Source organism: Zootoca vivipara, chromosome 13, assembly GCF_965207765.1.
Source record: "Zootoca vivipara chromosome 13, rZooViv2.hap1.1, whole genome shotgun sequence".
Classification (NCBI taxonomy): Eukaryota; Metazoa; Chordata; class Lepidosauria; order Squamata; family Lacertidae; genus Zootoca; species Zootoca vivipara.
In genome coordinates, this window is record NC_142596.1 from 28,430,542 (window position 1) to 28,450,680 (window position 20,139).

Consider the following 20,139-nt stretch of genomic DNA (forward strand, 5'->3'; position numbering starts at 1 on the left):
TGCAATATTTGTCAGAGGAGATCCTCTTTCAGGCTTTTCCAAAGGCAAAGTCACAAGTGTGTGTGTGTGTGTGTTGTTTTGTTTTTCTCCAGGTGTCAATCAGAGCATGCCGTGCCTAGAGGGGCTTCAACAGGGCAACAAAGGGAACTCCACTGAAGCAGTGATTGGCTTTGGTGAGAGGCTGGTTCTGATTACAGTAGTTCTCCTGCTTGGCAGGAGAGGGATTACCCCAGGTGTTTTGTGAGCAAGGGAGGAGGATGAGGGGCCTGCAGGAAGGGCTGATGTTCTGAACTGCAGGCCCAAAGGAGGGCCATGGGAGTGGTTTGGAGCAGGGATGCCAAAGAAGGCCAGACTTGGCTTGTATGAAACCTATAATCAGGAGTGTGCAATATTCTGGTCAATATGGTAGACATGCTAAAGTGTGTGTGTGTGTGTGTGTGTGTGTGTTAAATAGTACCCCTGCTGAATTTGCCCTGCCTGGATCAAGCTGCTTTTGAAGTGTGAATGTAGAAAACAAATAGATGAGTTTGACAGCTTAGTGGCGGCTTTGGACATCTATATGCCACCTGGCCTGGGGAGCTTCTTCCAGAGAGAAGCTCAGGACTGTTCAGACTTGGTGGCCCTGCAAGTAGAGCAGGCTGGGAGGGAAGGGATTGATAAAGGTCAGAGGTGGCAGATCCAGGACTTCAGGGATACAGGACAAGAAAAGAGATACCGACTATACACAAAGGAAGAACTTCCTGATGGTAAAAGCTGTTCAACAGTGGAACAGACCAGCTTGGAAGATGGTGGACTCTTCTACGTTGGATGTTTTTAAGCAGAGGTTGGATAGCTGTCTATCCGGGATTCTTGAGCTGTGATTCCTGCATTGCAGGGGGTTGGACTAGATGACCCTTGAGGTCCCGTCTGACCCTACCATTCTATGATTCTAAGTGGCCCTCCTCTGGCCTGCGCTGCCTGCCTGCAGTGTGTGGCTTCAAGAGCAATCCTCTTGCTCCCAGTGCTATGCTGAGCCTCCCTCCTTCCATGTGTGGCCTGAAGCTGAGTCTTCCCTGTTGGAATTTAAGACATTCCACTGAACCTCTGAAGTATTAATTATTGTTTTCTTGCTTGCTCGAAATCTTTTGTAATTGCTGGTGTAAAGACTCGGATATTTAATATCTCATCTACAAAGCGTGTCTGAAAAGACCTTGCATAATTATGGGCTGCTCCTTGCTTCATCAACAGAGTTAAGACTAAGGAAAATTCAGCAAGGTATCATCTTAGACTTCTGACACCTGGATTTCCTTAGGTCAGGAAGATGAAATCAGATCAGGCAGGCCGTCTCTGAGTTGAACTGCTGGAATCAGGAGGTGCCTGACAAAAACCTCCTTTTTCCAGCAGTTTTGTGATGACTTCGCATTGTTCTAGTTTATGCTTATGTGCGCTGCTTAGGAAATGCTAATGATTTATCAGGATATAAATGCCTAAAATAAAATAAAATAAAATTCAGCAGGAATTGTTTCTGAATAAACCTGTTTAGGGTGTTTCATTAATTCCAGAAGGGTTGCGTTTGCAAACTTCCAGAATGCAAACGGACTTAAGGGGAAATTGGATTCTTGTCATCACTTTGAGAGCAGAGAGTAATTAATTCAGGGTGTGCTCTGCATGGCAAAGTGCATTTGTGAGGGAGAAAGAGAGGTGGGGCAGAGGTGGGAGACTCTTGGGACTGTTGCATCGGTGATATGTCAGAGATGTACTTGCTGACTCTTTCTCAGGAAGGAGCATGTCTTTGGTAGCCCTGAAAATTATGGAAAATGTGCCCTGGTCCAATCTACCATCAGCACAGACTAAGGATTTACTGTGGTGATCAAGTACTTGTTTTAATGCTTGCTTTATTTGCCTGACTGAACCGTCTTCTTCTTATGGGCCAATATGGCTTCCTTTGTTCTCATTTATTTTTAATGCCTCTTTTCTTTTTAATGCAAGTCAACATACTTTGCAATGTTATTTATTGGTCACTGTGATAGAAAAAGGTTAAAAGGGCAAAATGGGGCAAAATGCGATTAAAAACAAGTGAATTATTACAGATACATAAACACATTCCATTTATAAATAATTTCTAATGAACATCTATAAATGTCTCGTCTTCCATTTAAAACAAACCTATTTCTGCTGAGCCTTGGGGGCTTAAGCAATGGACAGACAGTGACTTTGTTGCAGATATTAATATTGCACAATTTGAAGTGTCTGGAAACATAAGAACTGACCCCTTTTGGAATAAATAATTGTCCAGATCCATAAAAATATTACTCAAACTTTTACCAGCAGAACTTTTTGAAATAAAACAGAATACATCAAATTGTATGTCCAAAATATCTACACAATGTCTTGTGCTGTCCAGCACAGGCTCAGCATCTTATAAAATATGAAATAATCCAAACAGACCTATAAGCAAAGGTCTCTCTCTCTCTCTCTCTCTCTCTCTCTCTCTCTCTCTCTCTCTCTCTCTCTCTCTCTCTCTCTCTCTCTCTCTCCATAGCCTGCATTCCAGCCTCCAGGCTGTTTACTCTCCCTTCAGGAGAGCTTCATTTTACTTCTTCATTTCACTGAGTTTGGGAGGAAAGACTCAACGGCAACTCCCTTCAAAATAGAGATTTGCAACCCAATACCTCTCACGTGATCTAAGGTTACAACACTCACATGTTAGCTACCAGAGAAACAACAATCACCTGGGACAATAAGGACTTGGGACACTGTCCCTAAAGCATCCTAGGCTTGGGGGGAATTGGTTACACACCACCTCTGTCTCCGAGTGGTGTGAGATTCCAGGGGTTCCAGGCACTTACCCAGGGTTTGTGCTTCCTTCAGAAATTCGGCACAGCACAGACTGTGGTGTCCCTATGAAATATGTTTTTATTTACACATATATACAACCTGCACCTAGCTGGAGGGATTGCAGAACATTTGTATCCTCTGAGGGTTTGACTTCCCCCTTAAGGTTAGCATTGGATTCAAAGTCTCCAGCCTGTCACCCCCAGATCAGGTGGAGTTCTATCCCTCATTCTCCTTTTCGTCATTCAGAGCTGGAACCCTGCCTTTGCCCCTGCCCACTAGCACCCAACAAAGAAGGGCCCACACTCCCCCTTGCCTACCAGTCGCGGCCCCTTGATAGGCCATCACTGGTCTTTGTCCCTTGCTAATGGCTTGGCTCATTGGCATAACTAAATCCAGGGGGTTTCCAAGTTTGGCAAAGTTTAACCAAACCTTGATAATCCTAACTTTTACTAAATCCAGATATTATGAGGAGGATCTGGCATGCAGAAATTTTAAGGGAATCTGCCTCCGGTCCTCGCAAATGTGTAACAGTATATAGATGTGGCTTCTTGACTGAGAACAAGAGGGAGGCTGCCTTCTGCCAAATCAGACTTGGCCATTTTCACCAATTGGTGACTGGGAGTGGTGTCAGGCAGACATCTTTTCTCAGCCCTACCTGGATATGCCATTAGAAGGATTGAACCTGGGACCGTCAGTGTGCAAAGCAGGTGCTCTCTGTCGGAACAACAATGTGCTGGAATCTAACAGACATGTGACATGTAACAAACCCACATGTCTGCAGCCACGGGAGGAATGGAATTCCCAACACTCTCTCCCCACTGAGCTACAAGGGCCCTTTCCCAGAAGGTGCAACTGATTCCACTGAGTGGTCACACCTTTCCTTATGACCTCACAGGCACACCAGCAGTTCCCATTGCCCTCCAGTGCATGGGTAGCAGCTGGCCTTCTATTCCCCAACCAAAATCCATCTGTCAGACTGGATCAACAGGACCTTCTTAGGTGGCTCAATGGGTCAGTGTGTTTGGCTGTTAACCAGAAGGTTGATGGTGGGCAGAATTCCTGGATTGCAGGGGGTTGGACTAGATGACCCTCAGGGTCCCTTCTAACTCTACAATTCTTTGTTAATGGTTTCTGCCCATTATTACCAGATGCAAACCTTTCCCTTGTCACAGTTGGTATAGTATTTTCTCCAGAGATTTTGGCTCAGTCTTTAGAAGCATAGCCTGGGAGCTGAATGTTTGATCACTGGGGTAAAAAGGGAGGGCAGTCTCTCTCCCTTCATATTATTCAAAAACTTAAATTTAATTTTAAAAAATGTATATTTGAGTGGTTTGGAAATACTCAGAAGGCCACCCTTCTGCCAACATGCAAGCCTGAGATATAGCAACAGAAGGAGGAAGCATTTTGTTGGTGGAAAAGCAACGACCCCAATTTTTTTTGGGGGGGGGGCAGCGTGGTTAGATAACACACACATTTTGTCTCTGGAGTATACAGAAAGCTCCAGATTGCAAATGCTCTAATGCTGCTTGGAGGGTTGTCTTCGACTGCCAGGCTGCTTTTTCCCTGTCCTTAAGCTGGCCAGCGATAGGCCTTCATATCTGAAAAAGACACAGTGAAAAGATAGTTGAATGCTCTGAAGGACAAAATAATTAAACTTTGATTTGCTGCTTTCAAATTGGAAACAGCTTTGTTACTTTGAAAACAATGATTGGTTGCCTGCAAAGTGGAAAACAGGTGGCTAAGCTGTTTGATTCAGATTTGACACGCTTTGTAGCGATGAGAGGGACTCTCTCTGCAAAGGCTTGCCTGGCACAGCTGGCTATTTGAAAACTGGCTGATAAAATGTTTGAAAATGGTGCAGGTTTCAGAGAAGACTTGCTTGCCAGGGTTTTTTTTTTTTAAAAAAAATAAAATAAAAAAAGTTCTGGGCACTTCATTGCTTTGTCCTGGTATGTGTGGGTGCTCCCCGCCGTCTCTTTTGGAGAGTGGGGTTGTTATTTTGTTGAAAGGAGCTGAGCTGCCTGCATAATAAGATATCTTTTTTTTTCTGAGACAGGGACATGGCAGCTTTTCTCTGTCCAGGGCTTCATTGCCTTGGTAATAATCCTTCACAGGGGCGGGCAGTACATGCTGGTGGTGGGTGGAGTCAGAGCCCAAAGTGGGCAGGGTTTCCTAGATTGCATCCTTCTCTTCCCGCCACCCCACCATTGCATCTCTCCCGCTTTGTCTCCTGCCTTCCCCACCTTTGACTCTCTGCTTATTTCCATTTCCCTCCATTAACACAGCTCAGAACTGGCCTTTCCCCTCTTTCCAGCTATTGCAGCTCCATCCCCCTCCATTTCTCCCTCTGGCTGCCAGGACTTGGAATCTGGCGTAGGTCAGCAATAAAACAATACAGTGCCCGATGTTAGTGAAGTTAACTCTTTATTCAAAGAAACCAAAACAGCGCAGTCCTAGTGGTCACAGCAACCCTTCCCAGTAGGTCTTGCCCCAATGAGGCAGTTGCAAGGACTGAAGGCTCCGCTTTCCCACCACTCTCTAAAGCTCCTCTCCCGGTTGCTTCCCCAGCAGCATAAGGCATTGTTGTCTTGCCTCTCATTGCTCTTGCCTCTTCATTTCTGGGAGACTGGCGGGGAGGAGAGCTGGTCACAGCAGGAAGGGGAGACTCCCTGGATTCTTCCATAGCCTGCCTACAGTAGCGTAGGAAAATAGGGGCAGTGGGGTCAATCCCAGGGGCGCCTTCACGGCTGCCCGCCCCGCCCCCAAACACGTGCCCCGCCCCCAAAACACCTGTCACGTCCCTGGGGGCAGCACGCCTGCTCTCCACCACTGCCTGCCTACACTCAGCCTCTTGACCCCTACTGCTCTCCAGTCTCAGATTCTAGACTGCACTCTGCCACAGCCTCTTCCTGCTCACTAAACCCTGTTACCTATTCAGCTTCTGACACCTCCTCCTCCTGGTCTGCTCCCTCTGACCATTCATGTCATTCCACCACCAACCCCCTGGCTCTGAGCCTTCTTCCCCTGGGGGTTCTCTTGGGGGTTCCCCAGCTGCTACCTCCCACCACTCCTCTGCATCCAGCCTGTCTATGACACTGGCCCGCCTTCTCTGTATCCAGGCTCTCCAGCCCTCCACTGCCACAACTGGCCCTCCTTTATGAAGCATGATGTAGAAGAGAAGGCAACTCCCAGAGGGATGTTCCGCACAGCAAGAGAGAGCTTGCGGCATCTGGAGGGCCACATGGAATGATATTGGGGGCTGCAAGAGATGGGTAGGATGCTCCCATCTCTCTGGAGTGGGCTGCCTTTGAAAGTGGATCTGTTGCTAGATGTCAGTCCTGAAGCACAGGGTTTCCATGCAACTTAATACAGTAGAAACCTTTTGATAAGCAAGTGGCTGGAATGAGGGACCCACCATGTCCTTTGTGGAATTCTGCTACTGGAGTTGCTGGGTGGAGCCCCATGTCACAGCCCATGGAAGGCGACAGGCAGGAATGGGGCAACTGAAACACCAGGGATAAAAAGGGGAAAAAAACCACACACCCAACAACACATCTGTACTAGGATGTACAGGATGGCAATATTCCCGATCTGGACTTCTTGAATTGCTTGTCAGCTTTTTAACTCTCATCCAGGTGCTTATTTTAAAGCAAGAATGTTAATCAACATCTTGCAAAAGTCAATGCTTTATATACCCGCCTGCCTCAAGATTCTCTAAATCTGGAACTATCCATAATTGGTGATGCTGAATGAAAAGAAATCCAGACATTTATAAACAAATCTGGCCTAGCAGAATTTGTTTGCAAATCTCCTCATCTCCCTGCTCTCTCTCCCCCCCCCCATTTTTCAGCTGGCGGTTAGGCTGGGGTGACTCTATTCTGCTGAAGGGCTTTAGCCCTGGTGGTGGGGCAGAGATAGGGCAAAATGAGAAGACTTTTGACCCTCATGATAGATTTGTCAAAGGAAGAAAAACTTTGCAGAGATGGTGGTGGGGAGTAAGCGGTTTGCCTGGGAAGCACTTGCTCCCTTGCCCCCCCCTCCAATTAGGACCAAGGATGAGGAAAAGCTTCCTTTTGCATCAAGTGATCCTTCTGCATCTACTAACTATCATGCTGAAGCACCCATGAAATGCCCTTGCAAGAGCAGTGACTCCCAAACACCCCAGCAATTCCCAGGAGTGACATGTAGCCTAATAGGATTATTATTGGCACAGTCTGTTCTGCATCTGCTCAGCCCTTTGGAAATGATGACTGGTTCATGGTTACCTTCACTTCCTGGTCTCAAAGTCATGTTGCAACAGCAGCAGGTGGGCTGGCCAAGCCCATTGAGAATGGACGACACTTGCCCAGGGTTGGAGACTTGAATCTCAGAGGGTTGGAGACTTGATCCTTAGTTGCTTGATCCTCACATCAGAAACTCAACAGCAGCCTTGATTCTCTCACATTACATGCACATCCAAAGGTGTATATGTATGTGACCCTCTTTTGAGTGCTTGCCAGGGCTTCCATTCATGGGAGTATAGGGGAATTTGCCATTCCTTATGAATGAAGCTCTGGAGATCCCTTAAAAGCTGTCAGAGTTGGTTCAGATGCAGGTCAGCACACAAGGCGCAGACTTGGGAAGTGTAGTTAATTCTTTATTCAAGAAAATGGCATATAGCTCAGCAATACCTCCTGACAGGACTTGCCCCTACAGACCAGTTGCCAGGACTGATGGTCCCTGCCTTCTACAGTGGTACCTCTGGTTAAGAACTTAATTCGTTCTGGAGGTCCATTCTTAACCTGAAATTGTTCTTAACCTGAGGTACCACTTTAGCTAATGGGGCCTCCTGCTGCCGCCGTGCCACCGCCGAATGATTTCTGTTCTCATCCTGAAGCAACGTTCTTAACCCGGGGTACTATTTCTGGGTTAGCGGAGTCTGTAACCTGAAGCGTCTGTAACCTGAGGTACCACTGTACTTCCTCTTGGTCTCCTCCTTTGCCTGATGTTTCCCAAGCAGCCTCAAACTAGGTCAGGACACCTGTAATCTCTGTTCCACCCGATGGATACATCGTCCTGAGTGTCCTTGGAGTCCAGTGGGGAGGGGAGCTTGTTGCAGTAAGAGAGGCAGATTCCTGGGATTCTATGAGTCTGAGCTGCTCTCCGTCACAGGCTCTCCTTGTTCACTAAAGCCTGTTGCTTCTCCAGCATCCAACCATTCCTGCCACCCTTCTCCCTCTGACCTCTCCTCTGTGTCCCACCAGCAATCCCCAGGCTCCAAGCCTTCCTCCTTGGGGGCTTCTCTTGTGTGTGTGTGTGTGTGGGGGGGGGGTTGGTACCTTCCACTACTGGCCAGTCCCTGACAAAAAGAGCCTCCACTAACCTAGGAACTGACAGGTTCCCTCAACACCTTTCTGCCTTAAAAACCAAGACTGGCATTTGGTTAACTTCTATTCAGAGAAGACACACTGAAATTAATGGACCCAGTTAGCAATAGTTATGGAGGACCTGCCCACCCCCATGTGGACACCCATGAATCTATGCATGATGTGAGGCATGGGGCTCTCACCAGCAGTGCCATAGTGCTGGGCTGCTGTCACCAGAGATGGCCAACAAAGGCCTACCTAGATGCCTTTCTGGCACCAAGGGATGAATACCTTTAGATTTCCCTGGGTCCCCACCCCATTTCTGATGGTCTATTCCAGTGGCTCCCAACTTTTTTTTGGCCACACCTCACCTAAGCATCTCTAAAATTCTGATGCCCCCCCTGTGACATATAATTCTTATTATTCACAAAGTGAACTCCTGTTCACATGGAGGAAGCCTAAAAGGCCATTCACTGTTAATATTTGTGAATTGCCCCACTTAAAGATCAAATTGCCCCCCTGTGGGGCGTGTGCCCCACATTGGGAACCATGGATCTATTCCTTGTGTCTTACCTGAGTGCTGCTTTCCGAGATGTGCTATGTTGAGTATATTTCTAAGTGCTAGTTATTTTTATGGTGTTTTAAATATTTTATTGTAAGCTACCCTGATAACAGACCTGAAGCAGGAGGCCGGCTTTTGATTAATAAATAAGAAGACAAACATACATGCATACATACATACATTAAATAAATAACATGCCAGGTGAACAAAACTGAGTTTGCTAGGAACCAAGGCAGCTGATTTTAGACCAAAGGAGCCCCATTACTTCCTCTATTGGAGGGTGAGGGGCTCTCTAGGCCTGCCTGCTGCTGGGGACTTAGCCTGAGGCCTTCTGCATGCAGAGCAGGTACTCTGCCACTCAGCTACATCCCATGTGGTGAAATTTTTCATACGGGAACAGTTAAGGCCAGAGGTGCCAGTTTGCAAGGGCAATTGTGGGGGATGTCGCACATGTGAGCATCACACCTCCCTCTCTAATCCGGGCAGTAGCTACTGGGGCTTTGGGAAAGAGGCACCAGGTTTTAATACTTGAATGCAGTGGTACCTCGGGTTACAAACTTAATTTGTTCCGGAAGTCCGTTCTTAACCCGAAACCGTTCTTAACCTGGGGCGTGCTTTGGCTAATGGGGCCTCCCGCTGCCGTTGCACGGCCACTGCATGCTTTCCGTTCTCATCCTGGGGCAAAGTTTGTAACCCGAGGTACTACTTCTGGGTTAGTGGAGTTTGTAACCTGAAGAGTTTGTAACCCGAGGTGCTTGTAACCCAAGGTACCACTGTACTTTAATTTACTGAGAGCATTTAGGCCAGGCATCCCCAAACTGCGACCCTCCAGATGTTTTGGCCTACAACTCCCATGATCCCTAGCTAACAGGACCAGCGGTCAGGGAAGATGGGAATTGTAGTCCAAAACATCTGGAGGGCCGAAGTTTGGGGGATGCCTGATTTAGGCAGAGGCGGAGCTAGCTGCTCTGGCACCTGCTGTGCACCCCGGACGACGACGACAACGATGACGGATGGACACTGACTGCATGCCACTGCTACATCCCCACACAGCCAAACCATTCATACCTTCTTCACACACCCTATACCTGAGTGAGTAGTACGGGAAGTTGCTGCAATTAAAGAAGTTTGTATATGGTGTTTTCAAATCTCCTGTTTCATCGGGGGGGGGGGGGGGAGGGATGTAGCAAAGAGCCTCCAAATCTAGGCTCCAAGATACAGCAGGAACTTCCTGCCTGCTTCCTCTGTTAAGGGCTCTGTTCGCCTCTGGGTTTTTGCATTTCTTCATAAAAATCAAGTCTCCAGCTTCTCTCAGGAAACCGAGAAGCTTTCACGTTGTCTTCAGAAGACACAGCAGCCTCTGCAAATGGAACAGACCAGACAGAAGCTGATTCCTTCTCCCTCCCCTTCCCCCTTGATAGTCTTTTTACAGCAAATAGCAAAGCACTGCAGAGAAAAGCTTAGAAGTTAGTTTCTGTGAAATCATTTTTTTTTTAAAGAGAGAGAGAAAAAAACACCTCCTGAATTATTTAGCTTTTCAGACTTGGTTTTTCTAAATGACAGGTGAATCTGGCCTGTGTGTGGAGGGTTCCTTCCATTAAAAAAAAAAACAGCATGGAGGGAATTAATCAGATGCTCACCCATTGAGGAAGGGAGGGCTGGAGCAGCCAGTTTGCAATTTCCAAGTCACGTCTGTAACTTCGCAGAAATTGCAGGGAGGAAAAGTAGCATTCTATAAATTAAAGACTTGTTCTCCCTCTGTGCTTTGTTTTCTCACGAGGCCTGGCATTTGAGAGGGCAGCAGGAGCATAAAACAAACATATTTGATGAAGGAAGCTCCTCTTTGAAGACTGAGCTCTCCACCTGCACGGCAGGTAGCTGCTAGTGATCAGCACCACTACCCTGGAAAAGAGGGACTCTTGGAGGGTCTGTACGTGCCAGTTTATTGAGAGGGTTGGGTCTACAATATGAAAAATACAGTAGAACACAAATAATATAATAGCACGCTCACCAGCAACAAGATATCAACAACCACAGATATAAAATGAAAGCAATGTTTTCAGACAAAAGCCTGACAGGAGGGCAGACCCACCAAGTATTTTCCAGGGACATCCCTGATTCAGAGAGGCTGTCCCGGTTTCTGATTTGATCCTGGAATGTCCCACTTTTCTTTAGGATGTCCCTATTTTTATTGGAGAAATGTTGGAGGGTATGGAGTTATCCGACCCCTGAGCCGTCTGAAGGCAAATGTTTAATGCTTCATTTTGTTTTTATATGTTGGAAGATGTCCAGAGTAGCTGGGGCAACCCAGTAAAATGTGTGTGGGGTATAAATATTAAAATTATCATTATGGAGTGGGACATCCCTATTTTCATCAGAGGAATGTGAGAGGGTATGGGAGGGTGTGTGCCTGTTGCTCTCCTTCTGAACAGTTGCCAGAGGGACAGCTCTCCTCACCTCTTCTGGAAGGAGGCACCATACATATGGGGCCATTTGCTGGACAAGTCCAGTTCCTGGTTATCCACATTCTAACAACCAGTTGTAAAGATGTCACAGAAGAGTGTGAGGCCTGTTGATGGGTGGAACTGATATGGGGAGAGAGCAAGATTAAAAGATAGCGTCAGCATCTTGAACTCTGCCTGGGAGCAAACTGGCCCTCAGCACCCCCTGTTTGTGGAACAGGCATATCTAGACCAGGCGTAGGCAAACTCCGCCCTCCAGATGTTTTGGGATACAACTCCCATCATGCCTGACCACTGGTCCTGTTAGCTAGGGATGATGGGATGTACTCCCAAACATAGCTGTCAAATTCCGCATTGAAAAATAAGGGATCAGCAGACTCACCCAGCGGCGCAGCACCGGAAGTCGTTTCTGTGCATGTCTGGACATGCGCAGAAGCGACTTCCGGTGCCTGCTCTGCCCATGTCTGGGCACTGAAAGAAAATCACTTTCAAAGAAACGACTTCTGGTGCCGGCTGCCCGTGTCCGCATGTCTGGGTACAGAAAATCGCTTCTGTGCATGTCTAGACATGCGCAGAAGCGATTTTCTTTCAGTGCCCAGACATGGGCAGAGCCGCGCGACACCAGAAATCAGTTCTGCACATGCCCAGGCATGCGCAGAGGTGATTTTCGGCAGCACTTGGCAAGTGAGCGAGCAGCCAGCCACTGAGCGAAGCGTTTTATCGGGCAGCTGGGTGCTCGCTTGCGGGGCGTGTGCCAAGTGGAGCCTCCCTGGCCGGCAGGGAGGGAGAGGAGCTGCTTCCTTGGAAATCCGATACATTTACGGAGTATTTAACAATCTGGGGTCGTGGCGGGAAACAGATTTAAATCCGGGGGTTTCCCGCCCAAAACGGGAGGGTTGACAGCTATGGTCCCAAAACATTTGGAGGGCCGAGTTTGCCTATGCCTGATCTAGACCCTTCGTCTTGTGAGCTCCCATCAGGGACAGATTTGGGCTTTTGGGGAGTTGATGTTTCCAGCCAGTGCAGGCAGGACTGGGTCAGAAAAGCACAGAGCCAGACCTGATCTGAGGCAGCTTTGGACCCTCCTGTTTCATATGACAGCTGCAGTGAAGTCCTTTCCTGCTGCTGCTGGGTTTATTTTGGGGGGATTTTATGCATCTGCTTTTGCTCCTGAGTGGCATCTTTGTTATTTCTGTTGTTTCTATTTTTGCAAGTGTTTTCAAATGCGTTTTCAGAAGAGGAGAATCTCTCGCATCCCACACAACCGCCTTCCTGTTGTAGATGGGAAGAAGCAGCTTCCTTCAGAAAGGAGCTAGGCCAGGAGTCCCCAAACTAAGGCCCGGGGGCTGGATGCGGCCCAATCACCTTCTAAATCCGGTCCGCGGACAGTCCGGGAATCAGCATGTTTTTACATGAGTAGAATGTGTCCTTTTATTTAAAATGCATCTCTGGGTTATTTGTGGGGCATAGGAATTCGTTCACCCCCCCCAAATACTCCGGCCCCCCACAAGGTCTGAGGGACAGTGGACCGGCCCCCTGCTGAAAAAGTTTGCTGACCCCTGAGCTAGGCTCTTTTGGGGGTAAAAATCAGGGTGCAGATTGCAGAGCCTGTTCCGATATTTGTCCAAGGCCTGGAGCAAAGACTGTTCCCCCACCCCTGACACAGCCGGCAATGAAGGGGAGGTATAAGGAGGCTGCAGGGGCAAAAACTGAGAGTGGTGGTGGTGGGCACCCACCACAGGGGGCCACAGCAGTGCCGGATTTAGGGTAGTTCTCCCGCACAGGGGACACAACAACAGCAACAATAATACTGGTCACATGGGCAAGTGAGTTGCTGCAGTGACTTGAGAGCATATGCAGAATAGAAGATGAGAGGGAGGAGGAGATGAAAATAAGAAAAATGAAAGCATAGCCAAATTTTGTCCTGGGTCAGGGTGCCATACTACCTAAGTCTGCTCCTGGCCCTGCCTTTTGCTGAGTCCTCCCACTGGTTCTTCTCACCCAGTATTGTGGATGCTGGTTGGCAGCAGTGGCTCTCCAGGGTCTTTCCCAGTGCTGCCTGAAGATGCTGCCAGTGGGGAGCGAACCTGAGATCTTCTGCATGCCAAGCAGGGGCTCTGCACCACTGAACGGTGGTTTTCCCCCCCCCCACTCCCACTATCACCACTGATGTTGATTTTTTAGGATGGGTGCAGAAGGGACACAAGGGGACTTGCAGGTGCTAAGGGTGCTGGCTGCTGGCTGCTGCTGTTCTGGGGAGAGGGGGGGGGTTGCTGCTGGTGGGTTGCTCTCCTCACTACGAAGGAGGCAGCCTGGCGGAACTGATGAGGCTTGTTCCTCAGGGCTGTCAATACGGCAGTTTCAGGCTGGGCTGCTCTGGCAGAAGAGATGCCCTGACAGCTTTACTGGGCGATTGTTTCTTATAGATTTTGAATAAAAATAAATTGGCTCCTTTTAAGAGAGCCACGTGCGGAAGAGCCGCTGCAAAATGAGGCTGAGGGGTTTGTCTTCTGCAGCACGATATCTGTCTGCCATCAAAGTAGGTGGTGGGGTCTCCTGGCTGAGTAACCCCCACCCCGGAAGTTCTATCTGCTTCTGGGGTGGGGAGGGGATGAGAGATGCTGTTGTTCCCTTCCTTGGGAATTCTTCTCAACTTTTGGATCCATGTAGCATGTCAGCAGGACCCCCACATTTTCTCTTCCCCCCCGCCCCTGGTGCACCAAAGCCTTGCCAGCAAACATCCATCTTCCCACTGGCCAAGTTCCGCTGCAGGATGAGTGCAGAGTGAGTGGTCTTCAGGCAGCTGCTACCCAGATCAGCCACCCACCCTCAGAACTTCTGGCAGTTTCTCTTGTCATCCCACCAGTTAACCTCATCCATAACTTTTAGTAAGAGAAAGGACCCTTCTCCAAGAGGCTTACGGTGTGAATTTAGGCAGAGGTACAGTACAGGAGTCAGCAGGGAATGGAGAGCATGAGGAGGGGAAGTGTCACAAGGATGAACCTGAGCAAAGCCTTATTTGTGGGGAACGGCTAAGGGAGTTGGGTGCACTTAGCCTGGAGAAGAGGAGACTTGAGAGGGGACGCGATCACCATCAAACACCTGAAGATGGAATGAGCTTGTTTTCTGCTGCTCTGGAGGGGAGGACCCAAACTAGTGGATTCAAATGACGAGAAAGGATATTTGGACTAAACATGAGGAAGACCTTTCCGACAGAGAGAACCATTTGACAGTGGAATGAGTTAACTCAGAAGGAGGTGGAGTCTCCTTCATAGGAGGGTTTTAAAGCTGAAGTTGGATAGTCATCTGTCAAGGATTCTTTAGCTGGTTTCCTACATTACATGGAATCCCTGAATTGGGGTCCCTTCCAACTCTACAATTCTATGATTCTATGGTAAATTATATGACTTGGACTCGGGATCCATTTGATAGGGCTGGTGAGGGGGAAAGGCCAAAGTCCTGTGGGAAATGGGGGATTTGAGCTGAGAGAGAGAGAAGGTAAACATTTGTCAAGGATGTATGACCTATTGCTAGAATGTTATACCAAAGATGAAGTGGTAAAAGAGGCCATGATAAAATGGGTGATTGATTTGGCTCACAATATTGAATTTGAGATGTGGTCTAAACGGTGGAATCAAACCATAAAATTTACAGCATGCACAGCACTGAAGGAAAATATCGTGAAAAGGATGTACCGTTTGGTACTTGACCCTGGTCAGAATTGCGAAAATGTACAGAATGAAAAATGAGAGTTGTTGGAAATGTAAAATAAAGGAAGGGAATTTCTACCACATGTGGTGGTTATATGACAGAGTAAAGAGATTTTGGGAACAAATTTGTAATGAGCTAAAAAAATGTTACAATACACCTTCCCAAAAAAAACCCTGAAGCATGCTTACTTGGGTTGATAGGAAATGAGATTAAAAGAGAAGACCAAAAACTATTCCTATATGCTACCACTGCAGCCAGAATCTTGTTAGCTCAAAAATGGAAATCAACGGACATACCAACAACTGAAGAATGGAGAACAAAATTATTGGAATATTCAGAACTGGCAAAAATTACCGGAAGGATAAGGGACCAAAGAGACCAGAGGTTTCAAAAGGATTGGAGTAAATTCATTGAATATTAAAAAAATTATGACAAAGATATGAAGACGCTGGCAGGTTTGAAATAAGACCTGCAATTATAAACTGTAGAAGCTCTAACTATAAGTGAGAGAAATATACAATATAATCAAAGGCTAGAGATGAATTTAGAAAAGCTGTAAATTAAATATGGACTTGAAAACCAAGAATAGGGATAGAGGGAAGTCACAGGCTCGGCAGAGCATCGGTATTGATTTGTAGATTATAATGTATGTGTGTTAAATGTATTTCTTTTGTTATGGTAAAAAATAAAAAATAAATGAAAGAGAGAGAGGGGGGGATGCCTTCCTAGGTGGCCTGTTTATTGAGCTTTCATTGCCTTGCAGGGAGGTAAGATGATGCAAGCACTACAGTATTATCTTGCACTTTCCAAGAGATTTTCTCATCACTTTCCTTATTGCAAAAAGTCTGATCTTTTCGGGGAAGCAAGTTTATTGCACAAGACCTCTGCATCAACTCTAATTGCACCACCTAAATCCCATCTGAAAACTGTGACATTTGTGAAATGACCAATGAGAGAGGGAGATCAGCATTTAGGCCATGGAGGGGGAACCTGTCACCTTCCAGATGTTGTTGGACTCCAACTCCCATCAGCACCAACCAATAGATGTTGGGGGGTAGGGCGGGTGGAGCCACAGTCCAGGAGTGTGTGGATCTTGTGGCTTTTAGAAAGATCTGATAATTCTGTTCCGCAAGGATGTTTAGCAGAGTGAGATTGAAGGAGGTTTTATTTTATCCAAGAAAATAAAAAGAATTTTTTTTGAACATTGCAGCAAATCCCTAACAGCGTTAACCTTTTCCAAGGTATTAAAGTCATCTTTGTTGCTGCTTCACAATTCTGTTTGTGAGCAAGACGGAGCCCACCTTTCTCTGAACTTCATGTTATTATCCAAGTAAATAATCAGCTGCGCTCTTGTGTTCTCTTGGTTTATTGTCTTCCCAGCTTAGAATCATAGAATCATAGAATCATAGAGTTGGAAGAGACCACAAGGACCATCCAGTCCAACCCCCTGCCAAGCAGGAAACACCATCAAAGCATTCTTGACATATGCCTGTCAAGCCTCTGCTTAAAGACCTCCAAAGAAGGAGACTCCACCACACTCCTTGGTAGCAAATTCCACTGCCGAACAACTCTTACTGTCAGGAAGTTCTTCCTAATGTTTAGGTGGAATCTTCTTTCTTGAAGTTTGAATTCATTGCTCCGTGTCCGCTTCTCTGGAGCAGCAGAAAACAATCTTTCTCCCTCCTCCATATGACATCCTTTCATATATTTGAACATGGCTATCATAGCACCCCTTAACCTTCTCTTCTCCAGGCTAAACATACCCAGCTCCCTAAGCCGTTCCTCATAAGGCATAGTTTCCAGGCCTTTTACCATTTTGGTTGCCCTCTTCTGGACACGTTCCAGCTTGTCAGTATCCTTCTTGAACTGTGGTGCCCAGAACTGGACACAGTACTCCAGGTGAGGTCTGACCAGAGCAGAATACAGAGGTACTATTACTTCCCTAGATCTAGATGCTATACTCCTATTGATGCAGCCCAGAATTGCATTGGCTTTTTTAGCTGCTGCATCACACTGCTGACTCATGTCAAGTTTGTGGTCTACCAAGACTCCTAGATCCTTTTCACATGTACTGCTCTCAAGCCAGGTGTCACCCATCCTGTATTTGTGCCTTTCATTTTTTTTTTTTGCCCAAGTGTAGTACCTTACATTTCTCCTTATTAAAATTCATATTGTTTGCTTTGGCCCAGTTGTCTAATCTGTTAAGGTCATTTTGAAGTGTGATCCTGTCCTCTGGGGTATTAGCCACCCCTCCCAATTTGGTGTCGTCTGCAAACTTGCTCAGGATGCCCTCAAGCCCATCATCCAAGTCATTGATAAAGATGTTGAATAAGACTGGGCCCAAGACAGAACCCTGTGGCACCCCACTAGTCACTACTCTCCAGGATGAGGAGGAGCCATTGATGAGCACCCTTTGGGTTCGGTCAGTAAGCCAGTTACAAATCCACTGAATGGTAGCATTGTCTAGCCCGCATTTTACCAGCTTCTTTACAAGAATATCATGGGGCACCTTGTCAAAGGCCTTGCTGAAATCAAGATAGGCTACATCCACAGCGTTCCCTTCATCTACCAGGCTTGTAATTCTGTCAAAAAATGAGATCAGATTAGTCTGACATGACTTGTTTTTCAGAAACCCATGCTGACTTTTAGTGATCACAGAGTTTCTTTCTAGGTGCTCACAGACTGTTTGCTTAATGATCTGCTCTAGAATCTTTCCTGGTATTGATGTCAGGCTGACTGGGCGGTAATTGTTTGGGTCCTCTCTTTCCCCCTTTTTGAAAATAGGGACAACATTTGCCCTCCTCCAGTCTGCTGGAACTTCGCCTGTTCTCCAGGAATTATCAAAGATTATTGCCAGTGGTTCTGAAATCACCTCTGCCAGTTCTTTTAATACTCTTGGATGTAGTTCATCTGGCCCTGGAGACTTGAATACATCTAACCTAGCCAAGTATTCTTGTACTACCTCCTTTCTTATTCTGGGCTGTGTTTCCCCTGCTGAATCATCTGCTCCATATTCTTCAGGTCGGGCATTGTTTTCTTTTTTGGAGAAGACTGAGGCAAAGAAGGCATTGAGGAGTTCTGCCCTTTCTCTGTCCCCTGTTTGCATTTCACCATCTTCTCCTCTAAGTGACCCCCAGGCATCTCGTTCTCACTTACCTCCAGTCATCTCGTTCTCACTCCTGCTCATCAGGCTGCCTGCTTTGTCTCTCATGGAGGCAAAAGTTCCAGCAGACTCGTCACTTCTGAAGTGAAACTTGTGCTGTATCACCCCTCCCCTCTCTCTTGACATAGGCCTTGGAGGCACAAACACTGCTTAGCAAAGGAACCTCTGTGTAGGCAAGCTGATGAATTGCCTCTCCCTAGCTGTACTGTTGGGAGGGACCCCAGGGCCATCTAGTCCAACCTCCAGCAATACAGGAGCCACAGCTAAAGAATCCATGACACGAGCTTGGGGAAAACAGCCACAGAAGCATTTTTTCCAGGCCTCAAGGAACCCCGAAGTTCTTGAAGCTCTTCACTGGAAGGTGTTGGAAGGGGTGCAGAGAAAGAGGAAGGGCTACACCAAGTGATGACTGTTGTCAGGAAGAGGGCTGTGTTCTCCCAGTAATACAACAACATGCTCACCCTGGTTAATGAAACCTTGCTGAGACTGTTCTTGCACCCCCTTGCTTCTAAGCCTCTGGTGTAGAAATAGGGAAGACCACTCATGCCTCTTTCAGAGTGCATTAGACTTAACCGAACAGTTCCAAAATTTCATCAGTTCCCACCAGAAAGCATCAATGCAGGAATCACAACTGAAGGCTCCCCAGCAGATGGCCATCCAACTTATGCTTCAAAACCTCCAAGGAAGGAGGAATGTGTTCCACTGTCAAAACAGTTCCGGGGGGTGGGGGAGGGGGTGGGAGAAGTTCTAGGGAGGCTGGGGAGGGGAAGTTGTAGAATTTTAGTTTTGTTTAGAGCTGAAGGGTGTGGGTACCAGTGGCCAGCCTAGCCCAGTGTTTCTCAACCAGTGTGCCTCCAGATGTTTTGGGACTACAACTCCCATCATTCCTGACCACTGGTCTTGCTAGCTAGGGATGATGGGAGTTGTAGTCCCAAAACATCTGGAGGCACACTGGTTGAGAAACACTGGCCTAGCCAATGGTCAGGAATAATGATGCTGAAGCTACAGTTAGAACTGGATATGGAACAACTGAGTGGTTCAAAATTGGGAAAGGAGTACGACAAGGTTGTATATTGTCTCCCTGCTTATTTAACTTATATGCAGAATTCATCATGCGAAAGGCTGGACTAGATGAATCCCAAGCCGGAATTAAGATTGCCGGAAGAAATATCAACAACCTCAGATATGCAGATGACACAACCTTGATGGCAGAAAGCGAGGAGGAATTAAAGAACCTTTTAATGAGGGTGAAAGAGGAGAGCGCAAAATATGGTCTGAAGCTCAACATCAAAAAAACCAAGATCATGGCCACTGGTCCCATCACCTCCTGGCAAATAGAAGGGGAAGAAATGGAGGCAGTGAGAGATTTTACCTTCTTGGGCTCCTTGATCACGAAATTAAAAGACGCCTGCTTCCTGGGAGAAAAGCAATGACAAACCTAGGCAGCATCTTAAAAAGCAGAGATATCACCTTGCCGACAAAGGTCCGTATAGTTAAAGCTATGGTTTTCCCAGTAGTGATGTATGGAAGTGAGAGCTGGACCATAAAGAAGGCTGATCGCCGAAGAATTGATGCTTTTGAATTATGGTGCTGGAGGAGACTCTTGAGAGTCCCATGGACTGCAAGAAGATCAAACCTATCCATTCTTAAGGAAATCAGCCCTGAGTGCTCCCTGGAAGGACAGATCGTGAAGCTGAGGCTCCAATACTTTGGCCACCTCATGAGAAGAGAAGAATCCTTGGAAAAGACCCTGATGTTGGGAAAGATTGAGGGCACTAGGAGAAGGGGACGTCAGAGAACAAGGTGGTTGGACAGTGTTCTCGAAGCTACGAACATGAGTTTGACCAAACTGCGGGAGGCAGTGCAAGACAGGAGTGCCTGGCGTGCTATGGTCCATGGGGTCACGAAGAGTCGGACACGACTAAACGACTAAACAACAATGATGCTGAGGGATCACCACTCTTCTTGCCCCTGTCCGTGGTGCTGATCCTGTCCTGTCTCAATGGAATGTGCTGATGGGGTGGTTGATGGTTGGCCTGTCTGCCCTTGGGCCACTAAACCCTTGAGCTGCCACAGACA